The sequence below is a fragment of the Oryctolagus cuniculus genome, chromosome 5 (genome assembly GCF_051225735.1).
Source record: "Oryctolagus cuniculus isolate XC-2025 breed Fujian yellow rabbit chromosome 5, ASM5122573v1, whole genome shotgun sequence".
NCBI lineage: Eukaryota > Metazoa > Chordata > Mammalia > Lagomorpha > Leporidae > Oryctolagus > Oryctolagus cuniculus.
The window spans coordinates 33,043,791-33,065,633 of record NC_142871.1 but is presented as its reverse complement, the minus strand read 5'-3'; the positions used below and the strand labels follow the sequence as shown (position 1 = coordinate 33,065,633).

The 21,843-nt window shown below is 37.7% G+C and overlaps 1 long non-coding RNA gene across 5 annotated transcripts in view; it reads left to right on the top strand.

Moving 5' to 3' along the window:
• The window catches only part of LOC108177478 (uncharacterized), a 252,914-nt gene that overhangs the window by 181,751 nt on the left and 49,320 nt on the right, over nucleotides 1–21,843 (top strand). For 2 of the 5 annotated variants that reach the window (XR_016233705.1, XR_016233701.1), the window contains exon 4: nucleotides 2,570–3,609. The exons of the other annotated variants lie outside the window; for them this stretch is intronic. This is a non-coding gene — a long non-coding RNA (uncharacterized LOC108177478). Of the gene's footprint in view, nucleotides 1–2,569; nucleotides 3,610–21,843 lie in introns of those variants that run through there. 5 annotated transcript variants of the gene reach the window in all.

Genomic DNA, 21,843 nt, shown 5'->3' with positions numbered 1-21,843 from the left:
TTAAGGTAATTTGAAGTGTTCATGGTAGATAAACATGTCACATGCAAAAATGTTTATCCATAGCAATAGTGACTGTAGAAGTAAAAATTTTGAAATGGAAAAGTCATACGATAAAAGCTTGATTAAATTGTTGCATTTCAATCCAATATAGTAATGTCACTGTCTTATTGCATGGGAATATAATCACAATATTTAAATTTGAAACCTGTTTTAAAATACCAGTGAGCAATATGATACTGTTATGGAAAAAGACATTTATACTTGGAAAAGAGACTGAAAAATTATACATTCAAACATTAACAAGTTTATCTGTGGATGATGGAATGATTGAGATTTTATTATTTGTGCTTTTCAATATTTCCCAAGTTGTCCACAGTAACAATGTGTTTTAGTAGATCACCGCACATAGACAATCTGATGATCTGAAATGCAGATAAGTTATCAAGCATCCTTAATCTGGAGTTCTTGGTCTTCTGGTGGGGCAATAGATAGATTTTAAAGAATCTGTGAATGCCACAGAGATGCTGCCGTGTACAATGTTGCAAATCTTTATATATACCACTATGGAGAGAATCCAGATTCTCTTACAAATTCTCGAAGTGGTCTGTACTCCTAAGACCTAAGGAAAACTACTTTCCATCAATCTGTTCCCAATCTTGTTCATGACAATTCAAAATAGGCATCTTGGGGCTCCTATTCCAAAGACTGCATAGGAGCAGATGTTGTGGCACAGCTGATTAAGGTGTCACTTGGGTCACCATGTGCCATATCACAGTGCTGGTGTGAGTCCCAGTAGCAGATAACATCTTAAGTACTCGAGTCTCTGTCACCCGTGTAGGAAACCTGGATGGAGTTCCTGGCTCCTGGCTTCAGCTTGGCCCAGCTTCAGCTAGGTGACCATTTGAGGAGGGAATTAGTGGATTGAAAATCTCTATCCCTGTATATCCCTCTCTGTCACTCTGCCTTTCAAATAATTAAATAAATCTAAATTAAAATGAGGGACTCTCCATATGCAAATGTTTGGGACTCTTGGGCCATTGACATTGAATTTCAGTTTTCTATGTGCTTTGAGAATAAAGCCAGAATATTCATGGGACTAAATAAAATTAGCATCCACTAGAAACCATAGAAGAAAACATATTGTTTGGTAAGAACTGTTTCTTAGCAGCAAAACTCTCTACCCTTGTGGGTTTTGGGTTTGGATATTGTGTTTGGGATATCCGTATGTCATAGCAGGATACCCGTATATGCCATAGCAGGATACCTGAGTTTGATGCTGGCTCTAGTCTTAATTCCAGCTTCTTGCTGATACAGACTCTGGGTGGCAGCAGTGAGGGCTCACATGACTGGGCTCTTGCCACTCATGTGGGAGACCCAGATTTGAGTTCCCTGCTCCCAGCTTTGGTGCCCTGCCTGGCCCAGAGTCATTGTGGGCATTTGGGAGATGAGCTAGCAGGTAGGAGATCCCTTTGTGTCTGCCTTTCAAATAAGTGCATAAATATTAAAAATAATCTAACGTATAATGAGTCCTTTAAAAGTCAGAACTAAATTTTCTCATTGAAACTGAAATGCTTAAGACTAGTTTCTGTTATAAATCTTTTGTTATGAAATGCATTTTTAAGCTTTACCTGCTGAGGAAACATTCAACTTTGCTCCCTCTTGATCCTGACTCAAATAATTGTAAAATACTGACTTTATTTTGAGTCTTCATGTGGCCTTTGGCCATAGGCAATGAAATCCTGAACTGACCTTTATAAATGTCTTTATGTTTTCTTCTTGTGAATGGAGATACAGGGATACTAAAAGCTGCCCTGTGCTCCACGGGTCTCTAAGCCTAAAATCTTATTGGGGTAAGGCCAACATCACCAGCATATTTGAAATCCTGAAGGACCTTGGTTTGTTTTTCATTAAAAAATTAAGTTTTGTGAGACGATCTTCCATTTTGCCTTTATACTTTCATTTTGCGTACTTGTGCACACACTTACACACATTTTCTTCATTCATTAACTAAAGAATTACACTCTGGATGTGAAGACTACATCATATATATTTGCATAGTTATAAGTAGGAAGAAGTAGATTCCTTTTTAATTTATTATTCAATGAAATTATGATTTCCCACTTGGGGGAGAAACAGAATTTGTGGCTTACTTGAAAAAACAGCCTGCAGCCTAATTTCTGCCCAGAGAACAGTGCAGTCCTTTTGAGTTTGACCCAGGAAAGTGCTTTGCTTATTTGCTTTTCAGTTCCAGGGTTGGTCTTGCAAACTTTACAGACTGTGTCATGTGACCTTGGGAAGCTTGCCTCCGTATTCTTTGGGGGAAGCAGTGGTTCTCCTTTCTAAAAAGTTCTTTACACTCCACTGCAACCAGATGGGATATTGAAGAATTTTTCCTGAACCTTTTGACATTTCATGGGATTTAGCACATTTCAATGTCCCAGTCACTAATGCATTGATGAGGGAGGGTGGTGCTGCCTGGTTGTGGCTCTCTCACTGCTTTTCTCTTCTATTTGGCGATTGCCCAGGATCTGCTATATATACTACTTAAGTTTTCACTGTAAACCTTCAGCTTTCAGTGAAGAAGAATGCTGTTCTAACTGACCGTGTTCTACAAAGTGGGAACAGAGACTAATGAACAAAATGGCAAAAGGTGACCCCAAAAAATCAAATGGCAAATATCTCCTTGGGATTCTTTGTGAAGCCATGCAGAGAAGAACATGAGAAGATAAACCCTGAGGTTGCTGTCAGTTTTGCAGAATTTTCCAAGAAGAGCCCTGAGAGGTGCAAGACTATATATGGAAAAGGGAAGTCCAGACTTGATGGAATGGTGAAGGCAGATAAAGAACACATGATCTGAAAATGAAGGATCATGGACCAGGGAAGCAAGTAACACAAGGACCCTCATGGCCCTAAATGAGCACCATCTGGATTCTTCCTATCCTGGTCATAATTCCATCTCAAGTCCAAACTACAAACCATGGCATCTTTTCTGGAGATGTGGCCAAAACCCCCAGGTAAGATGGGAAACAACCTGAATGACAGTGAAAAGCGGCCTCGCTTCACTAAGGCAGCCAAGCTGAAGAAGAAGTGTGAGAAGGATGTGGCTGACTCTAAGTCTCAAGGAAAGTGCAATGGCAAAAAGGTCCTAGAAAAATATGGAAGAGGAAGACAAAGAGGAGGAAGGGAGGTGGGTGGAGGAGGTGGAAGAGGAATAAAAATCTGTTATTCTGCCTCCTTGTGAACACTTGTAACAGTTTCAGCCATGACTGACACAGCTCTCATTTGATATTTGTCTATAGCCTTCATTAGTTTTAATTACCAAATTCAATACAATTCCTTTCAAAATCTCTCAAAGTGCTCTAGAAATCATCAGCAGTTTGCATGAAGTGACCCTGGGGGCTGCAGCACCCTGAAACTGTTACATAGTTGTACATGTTTCCAAATACTTTTCAATTGAAAGATACTCTCATATTCTCACTCTGTGCACTTTGCTGTTGGTGTGACAAGCCACTTAATTTGTAAGTTGATGCTAACTAATGGTTATTGTCTGGACATCCTATATTATCAACTGTACATATCTATAGTTAGTAAAAAAAATAAAATAAAAACATCTGGAACAAACCCATGATGCTCCTTGCATGGTGTTGAGGCTGTGGGGAAGATGGCTTTGCTGGGGCTGTGGTGCAAAGCATGCACTATGAGGTTGGATCAACCCATTGACACTGCAGGGGATCAATGGGCATACATTTTGCTTCAGGTTGTCATGCTTTTGTATATAATGACATAGCAGTCTGTTGCCATTTGTAACTGGATAAATGGTCTGAGGGGGCCAGCTGCCATGGGAAGGTTTTGGTTTATTATTTATTTTTTTAAAATTATGTGCATTAGTTTGTAAGTAAACTATAGACCTCTTCATCATTAGCAAAGAGAAGAGCAAAACATCCATAAAAGTTCAAGAACATTCTGTACTTAAAACACAATTTGCAATATTCTGTTATTTTTTGTATGTTTAGAATGCTGAAATATTTTTGAAGATAAATTAACATTGTTATGAAAGAGCAGAAAGAGTATTAACCATCCCAAGTCCATTACAAGGATTCTCTGAACAGAGGATTCTAATTAGGTCACTTGCACAGAAGCAGGAGGACAAAAACCAAAGCTCTGACAACGGAAGGAAGGAGAAGCTTTCTTGGAGATAACTGGCAATTTCACTATGTTTGGCAGGGTAAGACTTAAGAACAGAAAAGACTCAACTTTTCAACTCTTTCAAAGTAACTTTGTCCTAAATATTAAACTCCTAAAAAATCTGAGTTGGAATCAGAAGCCATATATAGGAGAAGGCATATGTTTGCTTAACATGTTATTTGTATGTTAAATGTAGTTCCTAATGACTATGTTCAATAGGTACAAAATCAATCTAATATAAAATAAAATGATATGCTGATATATTGCAAAAACCTTCTCAATGAAAGTCCCTTGCCTGTTTTCTATAGGAACATAAACAATGAGGAGAAGACATTGTCATGATTGCCATAGTACTTTGTCTAATCCTATCTCTGAATTCTCTAAGAGGATTCCATCCAATTAAAGAATACTCATCCTCCATTCTCACAGTCAGCTGATATCCAGGGCACATTTTCCACAGCTTCTTCCTTATTCTTGGCAACACAGCGAATTTAACTCTACTCCTGGCTTTTCTTCCAGCCCTTTGACCTTATTCCTGTAATGTTTCCAAAACCATGATATCCATTTCTATTTCACTTAGCCACTACATTTATGATCATAAATTATATCTCATCAACATTCAAAATGACTATTGCTTATAGCCCAAATTCTAATCCTTGTTTTCCTAATCCATTCATTTCCTTAGTTCTACCAATGAATTTCAAATATGCTGGTGATGTTAGCCTTATCCCAATAAAATTTCTTCTTCAAGTCCTTAATGATTTTCTGATTTTCCAACTCAATGCCTCTAAGTTTCAGTGTATATTAGAATTACTTGTTGAGACATAGGTTGTAGAGCTAACTCTTCAGAGTTTCTGATTCAGTAGGTTTGAAATGGGGCCTGAGAACTTGCATTTCTAACAAATGCTAAGTGATGCTGATGCTACTGGTAGAGGAACCATCCTCTGAGAACTATTGTCCCTGTTCCACCCTAAAACTCTTGTTCCATTCGAGAAACTTGTATTTAAGAACAAGGACTTCGGAATTGAAGAAAACTAACTTCAATTTCTGATTATATCCTTTTAAAAATATTATTAGCCTCAAATTTGGTTAACCTATTGGGTAAAAATATGGTATCTCACTTTTTGACTGATATATTATTATATTCTATAATTACTCTTGGGGTTGAACATGTTTCTTGGATTTTTTGATTGCTTGCCGTTCACTTGTGTGAATTGACAATCAACCTCAATTTGTCTTTTTCTCAGTGATTGATATGCAGTTTTATATATTCTGAGTGCTAAATATGCATTTATTATGTAATTTTATTGTATTAGTCCTTTTTTGCTATATAATTTTTGTGAGATCTTTGATTTTATTTTTCCCCAAAGAAACCTTTTATTTAAGGAATACAAACTTCATGCATTTCGTAAATACAACTTTAGAGACATAGTGATTCTTCTCACCATGCCCACCCTCCCACCCACACTCCCACCCCTCTTCCTCCTTCCCTTGCTATTCCAAATCTTATTTTTTTTACTAAGATCTGTTTTGAATTAGATTTATACACAGAATTAACTCTATACTAAGTAAAGAGTTTCATGAATTGTATGAAAAACAAACAAACAAAACCCTGTACTTCAACAGTTGAGATAAGGGCTGTTCAAAGTTATTGCATCTCAAAGTTAATTTTACTTCTTTTTTTATGCATTTTTTTGAGAAAATTAATTAACTTTAAAGAAGAACCCAGGAATGATACAGCTTTTGTGAGCACTTAGACATAACTTATGAGACATAAGAATATCCTCCACTTAATGCACTAAAATGAAGTAAATCTTTGAGAACAAGTTTTACCATGAAGTCTCACAATACAACTCTTTGAAGATAGAGGTCCTGCATGGGAAGGTAGTGCACAGTGACTCCTGTTGTTAATTTAACAATTAACACTCTTATGTATATCAGTGATCACCTAAGGCTCTTGACATGAGTTGCCTAGGCTATGGGAGCCTTTTAAATCACAAACTCCTTCAGTATTTAGACAAGGCCATAAGCAAAGTGGAAGTTCTCTCTTCCCTTCAGAGAAAAGTGCATCCTTTTTTGATGATCATTTCTTTCCATTGGGGTCTCACCTACAAAGGTCCTCATGTACGTCACTTTTTGCCAAAGTGTCTTAGCTTTCCATGACTGAAATGTTCTCATGGACTTTTAAGCCTTAAGGGCTGATTCTGAGATAAGAGTGCTACTTAAAGTGATTATCATTCTATGAGTCTGCTGTAGAGACTGCTTCCTTTTTAATTCTATCTATTATTATTACCAAATACTTAATCCTATCTTTATGATCACTTTAATAGTTAATCCTATACATTTGATCACTCTAAAACTTAAAATGCTATTTTTACCACCAAGTTTAAGGGCGTTTAGGGTCTCATGGCAAGTTTTTAAACTGTACCCTAAGAAGTAAGCCCATAGGAATGTATACAGAACTATTAGTCCTTTAGCTGAGTTTCAACATGTATATGATATTTTTCATTCATCTAAAAATAACCAAAGATATGCATCTGATACACAATCAATTTTGGCTTTTGTATCCTATTCACAAGTCCTTTCTTACCCTGAACTGATATTGTTAGATCTTTTCTTTGTTGTTTTGAAAGTTTAAGAGATTTTTTTTCCATTTTTTTAAACTTTCTGAAATTTACTTTTCTATATACTATGATGTAGGAATGTAATTTTAATTATATCCTTATTGATAGTCCATCTTTTCTTTCTTTCTTTTCTTTCTTTCTTTCTTTCTTTCTTTTTTTTTTTTTTTTTTTGACTGGCAGAATGGACAGTGAGAGAGAGAGAGAGAGACAGAGAGAAAGGTCTTCCTTTTGCTGTTGGTTCTCTCTTCAATGGCCGCTGTGGCCGGCGTGCTGCGGCCGGTGCATCACGATGATCCAAAGCCAGGAGCCAGGTGCTTCTCCTGGTCTCCCATGGGGTGCAGGGCCCAAGTACTTGGGCCATCCTCCACTGCCTTCCCGGGCCACAGCAGAGAGCTGTCCTGGAAGAGGAGCAACTGGGACGGAATCCGGTGTCCCGACCGGGACTAGAACCCGGGGTGCCAGCACCACAGGCGGAGGATTAGCCTATTGAGCCACGGCACTGGCCCATCTTCTCTTTCTAAATGCTTCCTTCCCAGGCACTTGAGGATGTCAGGAATTATTGTGTACTTCCTTCGAAGATCTAAGTACTTGGCAGACTGTGGTTGGTTAATAAGACTTCTTAAACAAATGAGTGCATTTTATAATCCCTTTAAATTCCTATCAATACAAAATACATATGACTATTGATTAGTGTTCGAATTTGAACTCTATAATTATTGTGCTACATTATAGTCCCATCTTACTTTCAATCTCCTCTTTTACAATCCAATAAAACCAGGATATTCACTCCTTTTTAGTGTTTCCTTTGCTTCTTTTTTTTTTTTTTTTTTTTTTTTTTTTTTTTTTTTTATTTTTGACAGGCAGAGTGGACAGTGAGAGAGAGACAGAGAGAGAAAGGTCTTCCTTTGCCGTTGGTTCACCCTCCAATGGCCGCCGCTGCAGCCGGCGCACCGCGCTGATCCGATGGCAGGAGCCAGGATCCAGGTGCTTTTCCTGGTCTCCCATGGGGTGCAGAGCCCAAGCACCTGGGCCATCCTCCACTGCACTCCCTGGCCATAGCAGAGAGCTGGCCTGGAAGAGGGGCAACCGGGACAGAATCCGGCGCCCCAACCGGGACTAGAACCCGGTGTGCTGGCGCCGCAAGGTGGAGGATTAGCCTATTGAGCCACGGCGCCGGCTTCCTTTGCTTCTGACATCTGTTTACCTGGGATCTTTACCATTTTTGTTGAAATCCTGTCTGTTACTGTTATGAAAACAACGGGATTTGTTTTAAAGATTTATTTTTATTTATTTGAAAGACAGAATGACAGAGGGAGAGAGACATACACACATATGCACACAGAGAGGGAGGGAGGGAAGGTGGAAGACAGAAGAGAGGAGAGGAGGGGTGGGGAGGGAAGAGGAAATCTATCTTTCATCTGCTGGTTCACTCTGCAAGTGGCTGCAATGATTGAGGCTTTATCAGTCTGAAGCCAGCAGGCAGGAACTCCATACAGGTCTCTCATTTGATTGGCAGTGGCCCAGGTAGTTGGACCATTATCTGCTTTCTTCCTAAGCACATTAGCAGGGAGATGGATTAGAAGCAAACCAGCTGGCCAGCGCCATGGCTCACTAGGCTAATCCTCCGCCTTGTGGCGCCAGCACAGCGGGTTCTAGTCCCAGTTGGGGCGCCGGATTCTGTCCCAGTTGCCCCTCTTCCAGGCCAGCTCTCTGCTGTGGAGTGCAGTGGAGGATGGCCCAAGTGCTTGGGCCCTGCACCCCATGGGAGACCAGGATAAGTACCTGGCTCCTGCCATAGGATCAGCGCATTGCGCGGCCGGCGTGGCGGCCATTGGAGGGTGAACCAGCGGCAAAGGAAGACCTTTCTCTCACTGTCCACTCTGCCTGTCCAAAAAAAAAAAAAAAAAAAAGTAAACCAATGCTTTGATTTGGGACACTACCTTTTTAAGCAATGCCTTAACCCACTATGCCACAAGGCTGGCCTCTGAAACATGATTTTAAGGCATTTATTGACATCTCTTTTTCAGAAGAGGAAAACTGTGTTTAAAAGTGTATATATTTTATGCAAAGATACACTATTAATAAAGGTCAGAGCCACGTTTGAAGACAGGTATGTTTGGGTATAAAACATATGCTTTTCCCATTAAACTGAATAACTCTCCCCAGTCCATCTTATGCTTTATTATTTTTGTGCTTTTCTAGTGCTCTGGTAGATAGTAAACTCTTTGGCTGCAGGGATTTTGTCTTATTTGTCTTTGAATCCCTGGGCAGTATTGCCTGGTGCCTTAAATAAGTGCTCTGTGTTTGCAAAGTTAACTTGAACCAGTCAAGGCTTAAAATGTAATTCTACTTCATCAGAAATAGATTCCCTAGGAGGAAAGGAAAGTCATAGCAAGATATAGCAACTATGATTTATGTTTCATGAAATAATTTTCTTAAAAATAATACTAATTTTCTTCTTCCTGAATATTAGATAGCACAATTCATTTTTTAGGACTTTGATTTGAATTACTAAAGTGAGAAAATCAGTGAGGTGCAATAAACTAATAATGAATTTTGAAGACAAATATCATGTTTTTTCCCCTTGTATTCCTTATTTAGGTTTCAATGAAATCTAAGTTATTGGAGAAAAGAATCTACTTTGAGTAGAAACAAACACAAACATTGAAAAACTGCTAACAGAAGTTGTTGGGTAGCAAATAGCATTCCATGAAATAAGGTATCCAGCTTCTATCAAAATTTGCAATTGCAAGTTGAATTTTTCTTAAAAGGAAAATCTTCCAAGTTTGCCATCATTTACATACAAATGAAATGAATATATTGGCAATGAACTATACTGTTATTGATAAATAACATTAGGCTCAAACTTGAGTTTCAGGAGGCAGGTTTTTGAAAACAGTGTATAAAAAGCACTGGTATGTTCTGCACGTTGGTGCCCACCCTGAGTTCATTTGTGGTCAAGTCGTGAGGGTGTAGCTGCCTTGCTCCTTCTGCATGTGAGGACCTACAGCAGTCTGTAAACAACACTCCCTCACCAGGCACTGAATCTACTGGCACCTTGATCTTGGACTTCAGGGCCCCCAGAACTGTGAGAAATACATTTCTGTTATTTATAAATACTTCTCTAAGCTATTTTGCTATAGTAGCCTGAACAAATATACAGCAGAGATAGTTTCCCTATTAAGTTCAATTGTTCTTGCTCTGCCAGAGAATCAGCGTGAAAGCACATTTCTAACACCAAATAAGGATCCGTTAGTCGAGTGTTGTTAATGCCATCAGGCTCTGGCAAATGGCATAATGGACCTACAAAGTGCATGATGGTAACTGATCCAAACTGTGTTATAAATGGATGGATACAGTAGTTTGGGTATCCTCCTAGTGGATGAAATGAGCAGCCACCCAGGCGAGATGATTGTAGGTGGCACCACTCCCCTGAGAAGGTCAAAAACCGTGAGTCTTAAAATCCCACCATTCATCTGCTTCAGCTCCTATTAAGATGTGCATTTCCCTGAGAAGCCAGCACTCGTCAATCCCCTAATACAAATGTTCCTTTTCTTGAGAAGAAACACAGAAATAGAGATCTGGAAGCAAGAAATATAGTTTCAAAAATGGAATAGAATAAACCATAGTATAATTATATATGGTTATGATCAATGCTGAACCTTAGCCTAAAGCCTAAAATCAGTCTAGCCTTCAATTAACTGACTTGAGTCTGTGTCATCATATTATTTTCTTTTATATTTAGCCTTGATCTAGAAGTTTTCTGAGTATTTCCCTATAAACTGTAAGTAACCATCTGTAAGCCTAGAAGATCGAATACCTTGATTTTATTTTTCCCCAGATTCCAATTCTTCCTTTTGACTAGAAATATTGCAGTCCTTAAAAAACAAAAACAAACAAACAGAAGTACGTATCATTTTCTTCTTTTCTCTTTCTCAATAAAGTGCCAATAAAAGGGGTGTCCGAATTCCTAGGCATTTATGCTAAAATGGTTAAAACTATTGTTGACTTATAAACTCCATGTGTTGTCAGAAGAACCAATTTTCAGTCACTCTTATTCTGTTCTAGGCCCACTCTGATAGAGATTTTCTTTCCAATGCTGAAATGAGATTAATGTCTTCTTGAAAAAGTTTAGACATTTTGAAGTTTCTGTTTTATTATATTATTTGAAATTTTTCAAATTAGTGAGCCATTTCAAATAATTTCCATTCTTTTAAAATATATCTATTTATTTATTTGAGAGGCAGAGAGAGCAAGCAAGCGTTCCCATCCTCTTGTTCAATCCTCAAAGCTGAAACTACTGCAGCTGGGCTGGGCCAACTCGAGGGGCCAGGAACTCAATTCAAGACTCCAACATGGGTGGCAGGAACTGAGTCACTTGAGCCATCAGTGCTGCTTCCCAGGGTCTGCATTTTCAGGAAGCTGGAGTCAGAAGTTGGATCCGGGTTTCAAACCCAGGTATTCTAATGTGGGATGCAAGTGTTCTGTCATTTAAACCACTAGGTGAAATGACTACCCTACAATTATCTTCTAAAATTACAAATACTATTAGTGAGGTCAAATTTTAGAAGTCCTTTGTAACTTAATATGAATTCTTTTAAGTAATGGGTTGTTTTGAATTCCTACCTGAGATCATCAACTAAAGCAATGACTTTTTTTTCCTTTATTTGAAAGGTAGAGTTACACAGAGAGAGGAAGACATAGGGAGAAAGATCTTCCATCCACTGGTTTGCTCTCTAAATGGCCACAATGTCTAGGGTTGGGTCAGGCTGAAGCCAGGAGCCAGATGCTTCATCTGGGTCTCCCTCATGGGTGACAGGGGCCCAAACAATCGGGCCATCTTCTGCTGCTTTCTCATGTGCATTTTTCATAGGGAGTTGTATTGGGAATGTAATAGCCATGAATGGAACCAGGACCCATATAGGGTGCATCACAGGTGGTGGTCTAGCCTGCTATGCCACAACACTGGAACAACAATGAGATTTTTTAATTTGAGAGAAAGAACATGAGGATGGCGAAAAGATGCTGCCATGAAGTCCTTTGAGTAGTGTTATGGTTTGAAGGGGCCTTGTCCCTTCCAAAACCCAGGCTGAAATTTGGACCCTGACATGACAGTGTTCAGAGGTAGTAGAACCATTAAGAAGTAGTTGAGCCAAGGAGGAAGAGCCCTCTTGAGGGGATTAATGCCACTTTCAGAGGGCTGGGTTCATTGCCATTTTACAGATCTGGAGAGGAGGTTGTTATAAAGTGAGGCCTCCCTTTTTATTTTTGCTCTTCCACATGCTCCCAATAGCCCTTCCGCTTTACTACCGTGTTGTGATGTAGCACAATGCCCTCGCCTGTGGTCGTTACCAGATCTTACACTTCTAGCCTCCAGAACTGTGAGTTAAGTGAAGTTTTTCTTTTATAAACTACACAGTCTCAGGAATTCTGCTAATGCAACAGAAAACAGACTAAGATAGGTAGCATTAAACGACTGTGGCTGGGATAGAAAAAAGGACGTTGTTTAGTGCCAGGCCAATTTTTTATGTCAAAATGTTGCCTTAGATGGATTTTGATTGAGAAAAAGAGCAAGAAACACACACACACACAAACACACACAAAGAGAGGGAATGGGATAGGGAATGAGAGAGGGCTTAGGGAGAAACTAAGCTTTTTGTTTTCTCTTTCCTTTTTGCCTTCTTCCAATCTTCACCCAGGAAAGTTTCTTTCTGGAAACAGAGGACTTAAACCGAGTCTGGTTTATGTGAACTGAATTTGAACTACTGTACATTGTAAGTTAATTGACTTTTGCTGGCCAGCCGGGTCTTTATGGAACCCACTTTTGAGAAAAGGATGCCATTACAAATGTGAGCAGTGAATACATAGGAAGCATCTGACAACAAACCGATTTATAAATCAGGCACACAGTTACAACACCATTTTCACAAGAGAAGGTACCAGCTGAAGCCCTTAGCTGCCCATCAGATGTTGTTAAATCATTCTTTCTATTGAGCAAGCAGAAAAGAATGGTGAGCTCATTCATTTTGCAGTCAGAGCATCCCCATGTGGCAGGGGCAGAGACGGGGGTGCAGCAGAAGCGAGAAATGCGTACTGCAAATGTCTAGTCATTATTTAGTCGATAAGAACTTTAATCATGGAAATATTTTCTCAATTTAAAATAAAATTTTAAGTGTATTTTTTTTATCAGATTTCAATGATGTGATACACTGTGGAGATTAAAAGTAGAAAATACACGTACGGAAAATAAAATGCAAACACTGCTCAACACACTCAGAAAAGCTACTTAGGCAACATCCTTAGAACTTTTTAAAAAGTGATGTGCTTCATACTCTTGGCTTCCTTCCTTGTTGGTTATCTTCCCTTCCTCCCCAAAGAGCCCTTCTCTCTTCCGCTTTTCTTAGAAAGCTCTTCTCCTAAGATAATTCTGCACTCTGTTTCCTCATTCCTGGGTCTCTCTGGGGGAATACTCGTGTAGAAAGCGGTGTTTTTACTGCTCAAGTTGTGAACGTTGTTAGAGGCACACCAGATAAGAATCAAGGAACCGGCACAAATGAAGCGACTGTCTAGGCTGTTTTCACGCAAAGCTTAGGGTTGGTACGGAAAGGGTTAGAATTGCAACCGTGGCATATGGAGTGTGTGGAAATTTAACTTCTGAAGGAACCGTTCCGCTTCAGTTCTTGGCAAGGAAAATAGGACTGAGAGAAGAGAGGGAATTAGATCATGACACATGGTACTTGGCAGAAAAGGGAGTTAAAGGAAATAGGATGGAGAAGCCTGGGAGACAACATCTTGGCCTCATGTTACTGCCTCGGACTCTCCTCCTGTTTTTGGCTGGCCTCTAAGCTAATTTTTTGTTACTGCCTTTCTGATCTTTAATACTTTTCTGTTGAATAAAATATGTGCTAAAGTCTATTTACTTACTTTATATATACAGTTCTTCCCTGATTTCAGAGTTTTCTCTGACATTCTTGTGGTTATTCAATCTTCTTTGATTTTTAAGAAATTGATAAGATTCCCAAAGGCGATATATTTTCTTGTTGAATGCAATTTTAGGCTCTGCTTACTTTTTGAATTATTCACAAGAGGGAATATTTTATTTCATTTTTGTTGCCTTTCAAAGTAAATTTAATGTATACATGGAAAACACAAAAATTAATATTGTAATACAAGTATATTGGCTGAGTAAATTTGGCAACAAGAAAGGAAACATAAAACCCTGGCATACTAAATAATACTAATTTATTCCTGAATGAAACTACATTTTTAAGTGTGTGAGAAACTATATTTCAGCTATAGGACCAAGAGCAGAGACAGAGTTAGTGTATGCTAACATTTTAGAAAATATAGAGGTAAGAATTAGAGAAACTTTGAAAGAAATAATGTAACATATGCATGTATATTAGAGGACTTATATATATGTATTTTAGAAAATGTCATTGGAGCCATATTTTACATAATAGTGTATAATATGTAAATAGGGCTGACTAACAGTCTATTAACATGTGATAAATAGATATTTCATGAGATTATAGGATGAAATCTTACAGCCAGTAAAACTACAATAATCTTTATAGTAAGGAAAATTATCTTTAAATTTTGTAAATGATCTTAGAATTCAGAAACTTGGTTTTGTAAAATTAAAAAAAGATTGAACTGCATATTGAAAAGAAATTCTATAACTTAAACTGTAAAGTGAGAGCTATTTTGACAATCTTGGGTTAAATTATATTTTGATGAAATATTTGATTTGTTTGTATGATGTAGGTATTTGCTTCCATCCAATGAGAGCACATGCTCAGCCTGAAAATCATCTCCTTCTGTCATTAGCGTCACCTTCCCTGTGATCCTGCTTATCCAGGTCACATTCTACCCTTTTCTCATGACTTTTCTTTCCCCACATTCTGACCATTGTCATGAATCCCTCACTTGGTGATATTAAATATATCTGTTTTCTAGAAAAATAGTATATATGTCTATGTATATAGTGTTCACATTTGAAGTGAGTGTACCAAAATATTAAACGTTGTTAAATTTTAAAACTACTATTTGTTGAACTCATATTTTAACATAGAGTTAATTATATGTGTATAAAGTCAATTGAAAATAGATCTCAGTAAAAAAATAAGAGTGGGAATAGAGAGGGAGGAGGAAGTTTCTAACTGTAAAGCTTTATAGTTCTGCATACATTCCTATGGACTTACTTCCAAGGGTACGGTTTAAAAACTCATCATGGGACTCCAAATCCCCTTAAACTTGGTGGTAAAAATGCCATCTAATTTTTCAAGTGATCATATTAAGTGTTAAAGTGAACAAATAGATAGTATTAAGTGTTAAAGTGATCAAATAAATAGGATCAAGTGTCTGGTAATAATAATAGGTAGAATTAAAAAGCAGACAATGTTTCAACATGGGAAGCAGTCCACACAGCAGACTCATAGAATGACAACCACTTTAAGCAGCACTCTGACCTCAGAATCAGCCATTAAGGCTTCCTAGTCTGACTGAAAAGCCCGTGAGAGCATTTGAAGCATGGAAACCAAGACACTGGGGCAAAAAATGTTCTACAGGAAGGATCTCTTTGAGTGAGACCCCAGTGGAAAGAAGTGGCTATCAAAGAAGGTTATACTTTTCTCTAAAGGGAGGTGAGAACTTCCACTTTGCTTATGGCCTTGTCCAAATTCTGGTGGAGTTTGTGGACGCAAAAGCCTTCCATAGCCTAGGAGCTCACATTAAGAGCCTTGGGTGGTCATTGATGTCATACAAACAACAATGTTAATTGTTAAATTAACAACAGGAGTCGCTGTGCACTAACTCCCCATGCAGGACCTCTCTCTTCAATGAGTTGTATTATGAGGGTTAACTGTAAAACTAGTTCTCAGTTTTTCTTTTTGGTGTGTGTGTGCATGCAAATTTTTGCAATCTTTACTTAATATAGAATTGGTCTTCTGTGTACAAAGTTAACTGAAAATAAATCTTAATGGAGAATGGGACTCACAAGGGGAGAGGGAGGAGTAGGAGGGGTGGGAGTGTGGATGGGAGGGTGGGTAAGGTGAGAAGAATCACTATATTCCTAAAGTTGTACTTATGAAATTTGAATTCCTTAAAAATAAATTTAAAAAATCTAGAAAATATAAATAAAAGCAGATAATATCATGCTACTCTGATAATTTATAGGATTTCCTTTCAAAAAATAAATTAATGGCAAAAACATATTATTCCCCCAGTATTAATATCATGAAGCAGTTCCATAGGTTAAGAACTTAGCAATAAGGTCAGATATACAAACTCATGTTGAAAAGCTTCCAGAACACAGTTTCTATTTATAGTCTGATATATATATATATGATTTTATTCTATATATTATATATATACCTCATATATATAATTTTATTCTATATAAAATTCTGTAAGTAAATAGGACAGGAAAATGTAAGCCTCAAGTACCTGATTTACTGTAGGCTACCATTCCAATGTACCAGAAACCAGGTGATACTTAATATTTTTTTTTTTTTTGGACAGGCAGAGTGGACAGTGAGAGAGAGAGACAGAGAGAAAGGTCTTCCTTTGCCGTTGGTTCACCCTCCAATGGCCGCCGCGGCTGGCGCGCTGCGGCCGGCCACTGCGCTGATCCGATGGCAGGAACCAGGAGCCAGGTGCTTTTCCTGGTCTCCCATGGGGTGCAGGGCCCAAGGACTTGGGCCATCCTCCACTGCACTCCCTGGCCACAGCAGAGAGCTGGCCTGGAAGAGGGGCAACTGGGACAGAATCTGGCGCCCCGACCGGGACTAGAACCTGCTGTGCCGGCGCCGCTAGGCGGAGGATTAGCCTAGTGAGCCATGGCGCCGGCCGATACTTGATATTCTTTTGAGAACTATGCTAGCAGACTGGGTCAGAACAGTATATAGCAAAGTTCCTGTAGATAGTTCATGGAATAAGCCAGAGTATCTTTTCAAATTACTGTATCCTGGCTTGATCTGAATAAAAAAAAAAAAAAAACAACTCAAGAAGAACCCATTGACAAACAATGCATAGAACATGTCAAAGAGCATTGTTTTACCTTCCTATATAAACTTGTAGAATTTTAAATGTAAAGAACTTAAGGTAAATCAACAACAGGAGTCACTGTGCACTTACTCCCCATGTAGGATCTCTGTACTTAACGTGTCATACTATGTGAATTAACGGTAAAACTAGTATTCAAACAGTACTTTATACTTTGTGTGTCTGTGTGGGTGCAGTCTGTTGAAATCTTTACTTAATATATACTAAGTTGATCTTCTGTATATAAAGATAATTACAAATGAATCTTAATGAAGAATGGGATGGGAGAGGGAGTAGGAGATGGGGTGGTTTGCGAGTGAGAGGGTGGTTATGGGGGGAAGGAAACCACTATAATCCAAAAGTTGTACTTTCAAAATTTATATTTATTAATTTTTTTAAAAAAAAAGAGCTTAAGGGACCATTTATCTTAGCATATCTGTCAAAACAAGAACTCAAGTCCTGACTCTGATAGGATGTAGTTTTCCTAATTGGTCATTTTGCTCTTGAATATGCATGAATGACATGTTCTCACATCTGGAAAAGATGTTCCATTCTGCTTTTAGAGCACCCTAATTGTTATAAATCTCACCTTTTCTTTTTTAAGATTTATTTATTTGAAAGTCAAGGTTACAGAGAGGGGTAGGTTTTCCATTGCTGGTTCACTCCCCAAATGGCTACAAGGGCCAGAGCCGTGCTGATCCGTAGCCAGGAGCCAGGAGCTTCTTCTGGGTTTCTAATGCAGGTGCAGGGGCCTAAGCCCTTGGGCCTTCTTCCACTGCTTTCCCAGGCCACAGCAGAGAGTTGGATTGGAAGTGGAGCAGCCAGGTCTAGAACTGGAGCCCACGTGGGATGCCGGCACTGCAGGCGGCGGCTTTACCTTCTATGCCACAGTGCAGGCCCCACCTTATGTTAATTGAAATGTACCTCATTGGAAGTTTAAATGTGTTCAGGCAATCAGCCTTTCCTTGCTTGTAGCTTTGATATGATGTTCTTCAAACCCTTGCTGATAACATTTGTTTCAGTCTTTTCAATCTGAAGATAGATTTCTTTGTGAGAGAAGAATGGAGATAAATAAAAGTTGAATGTTTCACTTTATATATGTCATTGAATAGTGTTTTTATCAAGCAAGAAAGTCTTTCTTTGTTTGTTAATTTTATTTGTACACAGCTTTTTAAAAAGTATGCTGTTTCTAGTCCTCTTGAATAGGCATAAGAGTCTTCCAATACTTATACAAGGCATGCCTGGGCTGTTATTTTAGTATCTTAAGAAAATCAAGTGACTCCTCTTTCATCCTTTACAAGTAATAGGGTCATTCTGTAAGTTACAGCAACCAATAATGTGTAATTGGTTTCTTTGAGTCACACTAATCTTTAATCTAATGGTCTGTAACACATTTTAGTAGCATCAAATTTTAATCTTATAATAAATCATACGAATATACTTGTGGTCCAGTGTTGTTGGGGCAGCACAGTTCAGCCCGTATTGAATGAGACTCAGGAGGTCTAGTACAGAGCCTAACTCCTGTGCTATTAAGGATTCAGTGACCTTGATATTCATATTTATATTGTCTTAGTGTGGTGATTATTAGGCAGGTATGTGTTTTATGACTTAACTATAGTTGTTGCTTTAATTTTCCTTCTGTTTTATGTAGTAGACATTTTTATATGCTAGAACATAATATATGTAGTATTTTCTCCCTTTAAAATATATATTCTGTTTTTATTTGAGAGGCTAACAAACAGATATTTGAGAAGACTTCCATCTGCCATTTCATTCTCAAAATGTTGTCAGCAGAGGTACTGGGACAGGACTGGAGACAGAAGCACAATCCAGATCTCCCCCCGGATGGCAGGAGTCAATTTCTTTAGTCATATTCACTGCCTCACAGGGTATACGCTGGTGGGAAACTGGAGTCAGGAGCCAGAGTCAGGAATCAAGCCTTCAATAGAGATGCAGATGTCTTAACCTCCAGCTGAGTGCTCACACCGCATTTCTCAATTAACTAATCAGGTCTCAAATTATGTTTACTTTACAGGTTAATAACTCATCTGTTGGAAAATGGGACCTGGCACCATTTGTATTAAACATGCATTGAGCCATATCTGACAATTTTCATCTCTTAATAAATCTTACCGATTTATGAGTCTTAGAAAAACACATATAGCTTTGAATTGCCCTGGCCAAATAGCTAATGATCTGATACTGGTTTCTGTATATTTTATTTAAGGTATACAAATTTCATGTACTTGATATATACAGATTTAGGAACATAGTGATACTTCCCACCCTACCCTCCCTCTTGCCAAAGGCTCCCTCCCTTCCTCCTTCTTCCTCTCCTATTCCCTCTAATTTTTATAATGATCTACTTTCAATTTACTTTATACTCATAAGATTAACCCTACACTAAGGGTTAAACAAATAATAATAAGAAAAAAACATTGTTCCTCAACAGTAGAGACAAGGTCTGTAAACAATCATTGAATCTCATTCTATCAATTTCACTCCTATACATTACACTTTTGTACTCTGTTAGTTACCGCAGATGAGAGAAAACATATCATATTTATCTTTTTAGTACTGACTTATTGCACTAAGTATAATGGTTTCCATTTGCATCCATTTTGTTGAAAAACATAGGATTTCATTCTTTTTTATAGTTGAATAGTATTCCATGGTGTATATGTACCATAATTTCTTTATCCAGTCATCAGTTGAAGGACATCCGAGTTGATTCCATATCTTAGGTATTATGAATTGAGCTGCAGTAAGTATGGGGATACAGATAACTTTCATACACTGATTTCATTTCCCTTGGGTAAATTCCCAGGAGTGGATTGCTGAGCAATGTGGTATATCTATTTTCAGCTTTCTGAGGTACCTTCATACTGTCTTCCACAATGGTTGTACTAGTTTACATTCCCACCAACAGTGGATTATAATAACTTTTTCCCCACACCTATATTATTTTTGGTCATGTTCTTTTCCTATTTAATATAAAGGAAAAAAATGAAAATCTGCAGTTGTATCTCACTTCAAATGTTAAAATTGGGGGCCAACATTGTGGTGCAGTGAGCTAAGCTACCATAAAAACTGCCAGCATCCTATATTAGGGAGCCATTTGAGTTCAAGCTGCTCAGTTTCCAATCTATTTCCCTGAAGATGTGCCTGGGAAGGCAGCAGAGGAAGGTCCAAGTGCTTGGGTGCCTACCAAATGGAGACAACAAGCATGGCTCTTGGCTCACTCTACGATGTATATACCCATCTGATTTCCGTTTCACATTAAAGAAACTCCGGGATAAAGTCACACTGCTATATAGTGATAGCACTAAGTTTTGGGCCAAAGTAATCTCTTTGTAGAGTCTATACTCCATTTCCCATTTGGTAAATACTTATTGAGAATATGATAACTGCTAAAAAATTGTACTATGGACACCGAGAGCTTTAACAACTGACCAACTGTTTGAAGCATAAATACAACCTAGAGACAATGGGAGATGGCTTCTTATTTTATAGCCTGAACAGTGGGGAAAGTGCCCCCATTGTGACAGGACACATGGGAGGACAACAGGTTGGAAAGCAGAGACATGATCAGTTTTATTTGTGTGTGTGTTTATGTGTGTGTAAAAAACAAGATCATAATAATCTTTTGAATTTTAATAATCAATGCTGTAGTTTAGTTCTCTGTATTGTGTGTGTTATATTATCTGGGATCTATGGGTATACCTCATGTAATTTGCTCTAATGTATTTATGTAGGTAAATCTGCTTGTTACTGTATTAGAAATTTCTATGATAGCCCGAATAATTCTTTACTAATTCATTGGCCATGCTATTATTCCTAAAATACAAGTAAATATTTGTATCATTTAAAAATTAAATATTGATATGTTTGAAAATTATTTATAAATAGGATAAAAAATTGGATCATTTTATTGTGTGGTAACAATCTAGTAATAGGGAAGTATTCTAGATATAAAAGATATGACTTTTTATTTTACATTATTCTTATAGAAGACCTAATGGTTTTTTATGTTTTACATATTATAGTATGTCAAAATTTTATGAGTCTAGATTTAGTAATTTTGATTATACTGGCAACATTCTATTCAAATATTTCAGTGGATAATATTTTCTACGCTTTTGGTATATGTTTTGTCCTTTTGTCACATTTAATCCATTGTTAACCTTGGCACCTCCCAAGATCTGACACAGTATTTTTGACAACTTTTACAAATTTTATAAGATATACTCTTTATAGTGTGTATTTTTCACCTTTTAAGCTTACCCTATAATTTTTTTAAGATATGAGATATATTGAGATTATTTTATTTCTTCCTGTCATTATTTTTAAATGTTTTTCCATAATAACTTATATTTATATATAATATTTAATAATCATGTATATTTATAATATGTATAAGATTATACTTTGTCTATTGATCTTCCATAAGTTATTTAGTAAAAGACAGTAATGTTCATATTCTTTAAGGTACTATCTACACTCATGTGTCCAACCTATAATAATTGAGTTCAAAACAAAGGGACATATTACAGAAAAGTAGTCAGATTTTTCCAGCAATTTTTTCATTGACTGTGTTATTGTTAAAATAATATGTTCCTTTTTCCTGAGTCTTCCTATAACCGTGCCCTGCCCTGAGCCCCAAAATGATATTTCCTGCCCCATTGACTTCAGACTTGGCAACATACCTTGTTTTGGACAATAAAGTATGTTTGGAAGAGACATGGTGCTCTTTCATGCAAAATCTTTGAGTTATTGTCTGATTTCCTCCAGCTTTTTTGTCCTGGCTTCCGCTTTAGCATATCACACATGGGGGCTGCCCCTTCAGCTTTCTCAAAGTAAAGTATGCATGGAGCAGAATCTAAATCAATCTGTAATCAAAGGATTGAGTAAAATATTCACCTTTGTTTTTGTGAGTTATTGAGATTTGGAAGTTGTTTAACTATACCACCTTCAGCTAAGACTAATACAA